The sequence below is a fragment of the Anguilla rostrata genome, chromosome 19 (assembly GCF_018555375.3).
Source record: "Anguilla rostrata isolate EN2019 chromosome 19, ASM1855537v3, whole genome shotgun sequence".
Taxonomy (NCBI): Eukaryota; Metazoa; Chordata; class Actinopteri; order Anguilliformes; family Anguillidae; genus Anguilla; species Anguilla rostrata.
This window is the reverse complement of record NC_057951.1, coordinates 1,072,022-1,081,732: the sequence shown is the minus strand read 5'-3', so window position 1 is coordinate 1,081,732 and position 9,711 is coordinate 1,072,022. Positions and strand designations below refer to the sequence as shown.

General features: G+C 42.0%; 1 protein-coding gene, 1 long non-coding RNA gene and 1 pseudogene across 2 annotated transcripts in view; all 3 read right to left on the bottom strand.

The window, feature by feature from the left end:
- LOC135245708 (NACHT, LRR and PYD domains-containing protein 3-like) overlaps nucleotides 1–9,711 on the bottom strand; it is a 251,271-nt pseudogene that overhangs the window by 38,747 nt on the left and 202,813 nt on the right.
- Nucleotides 1–9,711, bottom strand: part of LOC135246017 (uncharacterized) — a 22,201-nt gene that overhangs the window by 10,103 nt on the left and 2,387 nt on the right. The gene's annotated exons all lie outside the window — the stretch shown is intronic.
- On the bottom strand, nucleotides 2,414–4,898 carry LOC135245750 (uncharacterized). The gene is made up of 3 exons (XR_010327373.1): nucleotides 4,879–4,898; nucleotides 4,444–4,554; nucleotides 2,414–2,556 (listed from the first exon to the last, which is right to left on the bottom strand). It is a non-coding gene; the product is annotated as an uncharacterized LOC135245750 (long non-coding RNA).

Sequence of the window (9,711 nt, the reverse complement as noted above, 5' to 3'; positions counted from 1 at the left end):
CCATAACTCCAGTCATAAACTCATCCTCTTCCTGCAGCTCTAACTCACAGCACATGAGACAGAGCTTCCAGTTAAACTCATCCTCTTCTGCAGGTCTAACTCACAGCACATGGAGACAGAGCTTCCAGTTAAACTCATCTTCTTACTGCAGCTCTAACTCACAAATGGACAGAGCTTCATAATATCCCTACTGCGCTCAACCCGTACATGGGACAGGCTCATAAACCATCCTAGCGCTCTATCACGCACAGGATAATCTCATGGCTTTGGTGGGTTGATCACCGTCAAATGTGGTCTCATTAAATCTGATTTTAGTTATTTACATGTGCATTTAAACTGTTTCCTACCTTTGCCTTCTCCTCGAGTATGGAAAGCATGAAGACCACTTTCATAGCAAGGTAAGGACCGCCTCTTTACACCTGGACAAAAGAGACAAGCCAGTAACCCTTACTGCGCTAACTCAAAGGACAGACTCTAATTCTCTACTGCAGTTACTCAGCAAAGACAGAGCTCATAACCCTCTCTGCAGTCGAATCCAGCACATGAGACAGACTCATTAAATATCTCTTGCAGCCTAATCCGCCAGCCCTCAGTAAACTCATCTTATGCACTCTAACTCACTAGAACGAGCTCTAACTCATCTTATCGCTCTATCACATTGAAGGTTCACTAAGTCATCTTAGCAGCACAACCAGCCACGATAAGCTCTGTAACATTCTCTCTGCGTCACTACGCTGAGACGAGCTATAACCCACTGGCTCTAATCAAGCACTACAGACTCTTAACTCCTCTTGCCAACACAGTACGAGACAATTCATAACCCACTGCAGCTCATCAGATGGAGCGCCGTAAACCCTTATGCGTACAACTGAGAAGAGTTCATTACTCCTTACTGCGCTCTACTACGCTGAAAAGCTCCATAACTCCTATGCACTAACCAGACATGGAGCAAGCTCTATCCTTACTGCACTCTACTCACACATGGACAGCTTCATTAACTCTCTGCATTATCAACAGCGCTTCGTAACTCCCTCTTCCTGAGGTTACCACGCACATGACAGGTCAGTAAATTCTACTGCCTCTACTCAACACTGGAGACAAGTCATAAATCTCTCTCGCTCAACTCACATACAGAAGAGCTCATTAACTCACTCACTCAGCTTATCACGCATCGAATGTAATCTCAGTGCTGCTTTGTTTAGGGTGTATGTGACATTCTAACAGTGTGTATACTCATTTTAAGTGTCATGATGTGTTAAGTTTTATTTAACCTAGTGTCGTTTAAACTGTTCCTACTTTGATCACGTGAACTCTCCTCTGAAGTTGTATGAAGAAGCATGATGCTCTTCATAGACAGACAGCTGGTACAGTGATTGCCTTCTTTACCGACCCTGTGACAACATGGGACGAGCTCAGTTACTCATCCTCTAGCAGTTAATCACAACATGGGCGGCTCAGTAATCATATCTTACTGACTACAGCACATGGAGACAGAGTTTCACTACAATTCAACATTAGCCCGACCACAGCATGGAACGCTCGTTAATCTCTAAGCGCCTATCAGCATGGACACTTCATAAATCTCCTTCTGCAGCTTAACACAGCTGAGCAGAGCTCCAGTTAAACTCTCTTTACGCACATCCTGGCAGGTCAGCTATCTCTTTGCCACTACAGCCAGAGTAGAGTCCTGTAACATCTCTTATGCGCTACCCAGATGAGACAGATCCATAACCATTCCTCTTCACAGGAAGGCTCTAACTCAACACTAACTAGCAGAGCTCATAAATCTTACTGCAGCCAAACCACAAGAACTTCTAATCTCCTCTACAGCTCAACTCCACGGAAGAGCTCAGTTAATATCTTAATGCCGCTCTAACCTACTTAAATGGGAGAGCTCCGTAAACACTCTTGGCACTCAAGTGAGCGAGCTCTAATCTCCTTCTGCGCTCTAACCGCCAGGAACAGTCAGTAATTACCTCTATGCGCCTAACTCACAGACTGAGACAGAGCTTCCAGTTAAACTCATCCTCTTCCTGCAGCTCTAACTCACAGCACATGGAGACAGAGCTTCCAGTTAAACTCATCCTCTTCCTGCAGGTCTAACTCACAGCACATGGAGACAGAGCTTCCAGTTAAACTCATCTTCTTACTGCAGCTCTAACTCACAACACATGGAGACAGAGCTTCCAGTTAAACTCATCCTCTTACTGCAGCTCTAACTCACAGTACATGGAGACAGAGCTCCCAGTTAAACTCATACTCCTACTGCAGCTCTAACTCACAGCACATCCGAATGTGATATAAATCTCAGTGGCTGCTTTTTGGTTTAGTGGGGTGTATGATAGCACATTCTCGTCAACATGTGTGTATTAACTCATTTTAAAGTGTCATGATGTGTTTTAAGTTTTATTTAACCATAGTGTCAGTTTAAACTTGTTTCCTTACCTTTGATCACCTGTGAACTCTCCTCTGAAGTTGTATGGAAGAAGCATTGAATGACCACTCTTCATAGACAGACAGCTGGGTACAGGTGACTCTGCCTTCTTTACCCGGACCCTGTGAACAAACATGGAGACAGAGCTTCCAGTTAAACTCATCCTCTTACTGCAGCTCTAACTCACAGCACATGGAGACAGAGCTTCCAGTTAAACTCATCATCTTACTGCAGCTCTAACTCACAGCACATGGAGACAGAGCTTCCAGTTAAACTCATCCTCTTACTGCAGCTCTAACTCACAGCACATGAAGACAGAGCTTCCAGTTAAACTCATCCTCTTACTGCAGCTCGAACTCACAGCACATGGAGACAGAGCTTCCAGTTAAACTCATCATCTTAATGCAGCTCTAACTCACAGCACATGGAGACACAGCTTCCAGTTAAACTCATCCTCTTACTGCAGCTCTAACTCACAGCATATGGAGACAGAGCTTCCAGTTAAACTCATCCTTTTACTGCAGCTCTAACTCACAGCACATGGAGACAGAGCTTCCAGTTAAACTCATCCTCTTACTGCAGCTCTAACTCACAGCACATGGAGACAGAGCTTCCAGTTAAACTCATTCTCTTACTGCAGCTCTAACTCACAGCACATGGAGACAGAGCATCCAGTTAAACTCATCCTCTTACTGCAGCTCTAACTCACAGCACATGGAGACAGAGCTTCCAGTTAAACTCATCCTCTTACTGCAGCTCTAACTCACAGCACATGGAGACAGAGCTTCCAGTTAAACTCATCATCTTACTGCAGCTCTAACTCACAGCACATGGAGACAGAGCTTCCAGTTAAACTCATCCTCTTACTGCAGCTCTAACTCACAGCACATGAAGACAGAGCTTCCAGTTAAACTCATCCTCTTACTGCAGCTCGAACTCACAGCACATGGAGACAGAGCTTCCAGTTAAACTCATCATCTTAATGCAGCTCTAACTCACAGCACATGGAGACACAGCTTCCAGTTAAACTCATCCTCTTACTGCAGCTCTAACTCACAGCATATGGAGACAGAGCTTCCAGTTAAACTCATCCTTTTACTGCAGCTCTAACTCACAGCATATGGAGACAGAGCTTCCAGCTAAAGTCATTCTCTTACTGCAGCACTAACTCACAGCACACGGAGTAGAGCTTCCTGTTAAACTCATCCTCTTACTGCAGCTCTAACTCACAGCACATGGAGACAGAGCTTCCAGTTAAACTCATTCTTTTACTGCAGCTCTAACTCACAGCACATGGTGACAGAGCATCCAGTTAAACTCATCCTCTTACTGCAGCTCTAACTCACAGCACATGGAGACAAGGCTTCCAGATAAACTCATCCTCTTACTGCAGCTCTAACTCACAGCACATGGAGACAGAGCTTCCAGTTAAACTCATAATCTTACTGCAGCTCTAACTCACAGCACATCCAAATGTGATATAAGGCCCTGTCCGCACCTATACGGATTAATCTGAAAAAGTAGTTATTTCCCCCTCCGTTTAAAATAAAAAAAATCCCATCCACACGACCGGTGTTTTAAAAAATATCTCCCTCCACACGAGAACGCTAAAACGATTGCTGCATGCGCAATACACCAATTGCCATGGTAACAGATGCGCGAGTTGACGTCATGACGTCAGCGTTTTCATAAAGTTCCGTTTTTCTTGTCCACACGAAGACAGAGAAACCGGAGTTTTGAAAAATCTCCACCTTGGAAGGCGTTTTCAAAAAGCTTAGTTCTCAGTGACATAAAACGCCATTTTCGTGTGTATGGGAGGCCAAAACAAAGGGAAAAAACTACCTTTTAAAAAAATCCGTATACGTGTGGAAAAGGCCTAAAACACATCATGACACTTTAAAATGATTTAATACACCCATGTGGACCTGAACGTGCTATCCTGCACCTGAAAGTTGGCAATTAAATTTAAGATTAATTCAAAAAGTGTCAATGTGAACTAGTATCATTACCTTTGATCACCTGTGAACTCTCCTCTGAAGTTGATTGGATCACTCATTGAATGATCACTCTTCATAGACAAACAGCTGGGTACAGATGACCCTGCCCTCTCTACCTGGACCCTGTGAACAAACATGGAGACAGAGCTTCCAGTTAAACTCATCCTCTTACTGCAGCTCTAACTCACAGCATATGGAGACAGAGCTTCCAGTTAAACTCATCCTTTCACTGCAGCTCTAACTCACAGCATATGGAGACTTCCAGCTAAAGTCATTCTCTTACTGCAGCACTAACTCACAGCACACGGAGTAGAGCGTCCTGTTAAACTCATCCTCTTACTGCAGCTCTAACTCACAGCACATGGAGACAGAGCTTCCAGTTAAACTCATCCTCTTACTGCAGCTCTAACTCACAGCACATTAACTCTCTGATTCATGCATTTTTACGTCTTTCTCGCAGGGCCGTGGGTTCCATTGTCAGTCTCGGTCTCCTCTGAGGAACTCATTTTAGAAACAGCGCCCCCTGTCTCAGGACACCTGAACACATCAGATCAGATTCACCAGTGGGTACTGACCCAAATTGGCAGACCTGTAAATACACACAAGAAGAACATGATAACGCACAGACATAATAATACACTATAAGGGCCACATAATGTAAACGTGTAACACAAAAAGGTAATTTAATTAAGTTTGGTGCATTAAAAAATGTACGCACCATATTATGTTATTTGTGCATTTTATCCCACTGATATACCCAATGTATGTATTGATCTCATAAAAAACACGTTTTCAACGTACAAAAATGCCAAGTTACTCACACATACAAGACATACACCGTCTATAACTCATTCATTCAGATTGCCAAAATCCAGGCCTGCCATTAAAAGTATTGATATCAAAATGATGCCAAGTTACGGTACTACAAACAATATAGGCTATCTTGCCTCACCAAAATTAAATAAGATGTATTCCAAAGCAATGCTACCCAATATTTCCTCAATTTTTTCAAGTCACTTGGCCCTGTGTGTATAAGCATGCAGTACGTGGACAGGCCAAACATATGTGTGGATGGCTTTCTCACAGTCAAGATTGATTGAATAGGCGTCTATGTGTCCAATTTGTATTGGTATGTATGTATTTCGCTGGCCAGCCTTTCTGTTGTGTGAATGATTGTATATGTTTCTTGGTATAAATGTCTGTTCGTAAATGTGAATGTAACAAGCTGCGAGGGAAATATCCCCATGGTCACGTTTTCAACGTTAAAAAACGCCAAGTTACTCACACATACAAGACCAGTCCATTAAATAAGATGTATTCCAAAGCAATGCTACCCAATATTTCCTCAATTTTTTCAAGTCACTTGGCCCTGTGTTTTGTAATCTTAGCATTTTACAATGTCATGCAAACTTTGTGTCAGATCAAAGTGTCAAATATTTTGAATTGCCTCATGGAACACATTGAAATTCATGGAGAAAACTGCTGGTCAGTAACTACAGTCAGCATATTTCTCCAGAAAACATATGTTTATACTTGCTTCTGAACTGAATTTCAGTACATATACAAGTGATTGTATATTTGCTACGTACCATAAATACTGCATGCAAAATACATATTGTACATACATACATAGAGAACTTCTTTATCCCCATGGGGACATTTCCCTCGCAGCATGTTACATTCACAGTTACGAACAGACATTTATACCAAGAAACATACAATCATTCACGCAACAGAAAGGCTGGGCAGCGAAATACATACATACCAATACAAATTGGACATATAGGCGCCTATTCAATCAATCTTGACTGTGAGAAAGCCATCCACACATATGTTTGGCCTGTCCATGTACTGCATGCTTATACATACAGGGTCAAGTGACATGAAAGAATTGAGGACATATTGGGTAGCATTGCTTTGGAATACAACTTATGTAATTTCGGTGAGGCAAGATAGCCTATATTGTTTGTAGTACCGTAACTTGGCGTCATTTTGATATCAATCCTTTAAATCGCCGGCCTGGATTTTGGCAGTCTGAATGAATGAGCTATAGACGGGGTATGTCTCGTATGTGTGAGTAACTTGGCATTTTTGTACGTTGAGAACGTGCTTTTTATGAGATGATAGTATTGCCTATGTGCCATTATCTTTATTGTCTATTTTACCCGCTATGGACCTCTTTTTAAGATGAGTCTTGAATAAAGTTGTAATGAAAGCTCTTAGCTTATCAGGCTACGCCTTAAACACACCATTGTATTGCCAGTTGTCAGTTTTCCTGAATTACGCGGGTTAATGCGATTATACCTACAGATTCCCATTCCTCCCCGCAGCCCTTTACCTTCAGCTTGTCTTACCTCAGTTCCACTCCACAACAGGCTGTTCACTCCGTTTTTTTACATTTATTTTAATTCCTTCTTTTCTAGGGATTCTTTCTCTTCCGTTTTTAAAATGGCCGTTAAGTTTCAGTTTCTCTTTGGACCGCATTTCCTTGCTTAGGTTTACTGGCTCAACTGAGTGTTCGATGGGCGGAGTTTTGTATATTTTGTATTTTTTATTAGCTGCATCAGTCACTCTATTTAATAAGTCATGCAGAAGAAACAAATATTTAATCCATGTAGAGGTAGGCACATTTTAGCACTATCAGGCCTATTCAACAACTTGTGAATTATATTGATGTTGGGATTTAACGTCTCCTTCCAGCAGGTTCTTGTTATCTTAGAGGATTCCTGGCACACTTAAGTGTTTTTGGGACCAGGACTTTGTTTCACGGTCTTTGTCTAAACTATTTAGCCAATCTAATATGCAGTAAAGTCATGTTTGGTGTTGTTGGAGAGCTAATATCATGAGCAGTTAGATGGTCTCATTCTATGTTGAGAATGTTGTCATTCAAAGTTTATGTGTCACATGAAAGTGAAACACCCATCACGGAAATTTAGCTATTCAGCTGTTACACCTGAAATTGTGAAAATGGCGACACTATGTTTGAACAATTGTCTGCATCCAGTGCTTTGGGTGCTGTTTGGAATCAAATTATTCTTTTTCTTTTTATTATTATTCACCAATATGATTTTTACATTGTAAAATAAATGGTACTATTGTGCTAAACTTTATGCAACCCACAGCCATACAGTACATTAATTGAGAAAATGTCCGGATAGTTTTGTAAGATTAAAAAATGTTTTAATAGGCCACAATATTTGCCATTATTATATGTATTTATTTATTCACCGCCCCACCCCTTTTTTATATGAAAAGTATTGATGTCAAAAAACTTTTAAAGGCCTAGATTTTGCAAGTTTTAATTATAGGCTTATAGACAGTGCTTTGTGTGGGTGAGTATCTGAGTACATGTTTTTGGTCATGGTTCTGTGTTTCTGTCTGTTTTTCCCTGTTGGGCCGCCAGATGGCGGCACTTCTGTTTTGTGTCCTGCTCATTCTCCTGTCGCCATCAGACCCCTGTAGCTCATCCAGAATGCTGCAGCTCGTCTGGTCTACAACCTACCCAGACATTCCCATGTCACCCCCCTGCTCACTGACCTCCACTGGCTGCCTGTTATGGCTCGCATCAAATTTAAGACTTTGGTGCTTGCATACCAGGCAGCTAAGGGGTCAGCACCAGGATACATCCAGAGGATCATCAGACCCTACACACCAGCCAGACCTCTCCGTTCTGCCACCTCTGGAGGCTTGGCACCTCCCCCTCTTCGTGTCTGTACCTCCCGTTCGCGTCTGCTGTCTGTCCTGGCCCCTCGCTGGTGGAATGACCTTCCCGTGGCAGTCAGAACAGCAGAGAATCTGATTACCTTCAAGCGCAGACTAAAGACTCATCTCTTCAGGGTGCACCTCTCCCCACCCCTCCCTAGCCTCTAGTTTAGCTCAATGTACCTAGTTAGGCTAATGCGATCATGTTAGTTTTGTATTTGGCAGGATTGTTTTGTCTGATTCTGATTAGGCAAATGTGATTTCAGTGCTAGTTTTGTACTTGGCAGGATTGTTTGTTTGTTTGCTGAACAGGTTACCCTACAGCAGTGGTGTCAAACTCGTGCCATGGAGGGCCGTGTGTATGCAGGTTTTCATTCCAGCCTCAGATCTTGATTATATAATTAGTTAAATTATTTGCTGAATTAGGGATGCAGGTTTGTGCACAATGGTGACCCGACGTCTATGGTGACCCGCATTGTCTAAATAAAAATTTTCTTATATTCTGTGCTTCAATGCAGTTAAACGCATATGGCTGAATGAGTAATTGGACTCAATTAAGGCAGCATTAATTGGTTGGAATGAAAACCTGCATACACACAGCCCTCCATGGCACGAGTTTGACACCACTGCCCTACAGGGTTGGAGTCCTGATCTGTGGTCACTTCTGGCACTACGATCTTTACTTCACTCTAGTGTGTTTATATGCACCTCTGCACCTTGAACTAATGCACTTGTACGTCGCTCTGGATAAGAGCGTCTGCTAAATGCCTGTAATGTAATGGTTAATTGTATTATTGCTTTCAATTATTTTATTGTCTCGTTATTTAATCAACGTCCCCACGTGCCTCTCGTTTTCCCTTCCTTCTGGTTTGATTGTCCTTTGAGTACACCTGTGTCTTGTTACCCCAGTCTATTTAAGTTCTTTGTCCCCTTGACTCGGGTGCTGGTTCCTTGTGTTTGTTTTTGACTTGTGCTTGTTCCCGACCTGTATGTATCTTCTTGCGTTTTTTTATGTGTTTGCCTGTGTGTTCCACGTGCTTTTACCCTTCCTGCCTCTGTTCTGTGTTTTTTTGTTCTTAAGAATTTTGAGTTTGTTGTTTTGCCCCTCGTGGCCTTATCTGTTCCCTGTTTGTGTTTGCCTTTTTTTGTTGTTGTAGTAAAGTCCTTATTTGTATCTATCCTTTTGAGTTTTGTTTTTCACTCTGCACCTGGGTCCTAACCCCCTTGAACCTTGACATTTTTGTTGAGATTTCATTATGTACTGCGTTTTCTATGAGTATCTGATAATAATACATAACGTGTGTACCATAATGAAATATGTATGTATATGTCTCACTCCATATGTATACACATGCAAACAGTTGAGGCCAAAAGCTTACATACACCTAGGCTAAAGATATTCAAACTAAGTCTTTTATAACTCGGCACATGTCATGTTGCCAAACATTTAGTTTGGCAAGTCAATTAAGGCATCTGCTTTGTTCACATCAGAGGTCATTTTAAAACAATCGATTAGAGTCCTATTTATTTCAGCTTTAATTCACTATATCAGAATTTCAGTGGGTCAAAAGTTTACAT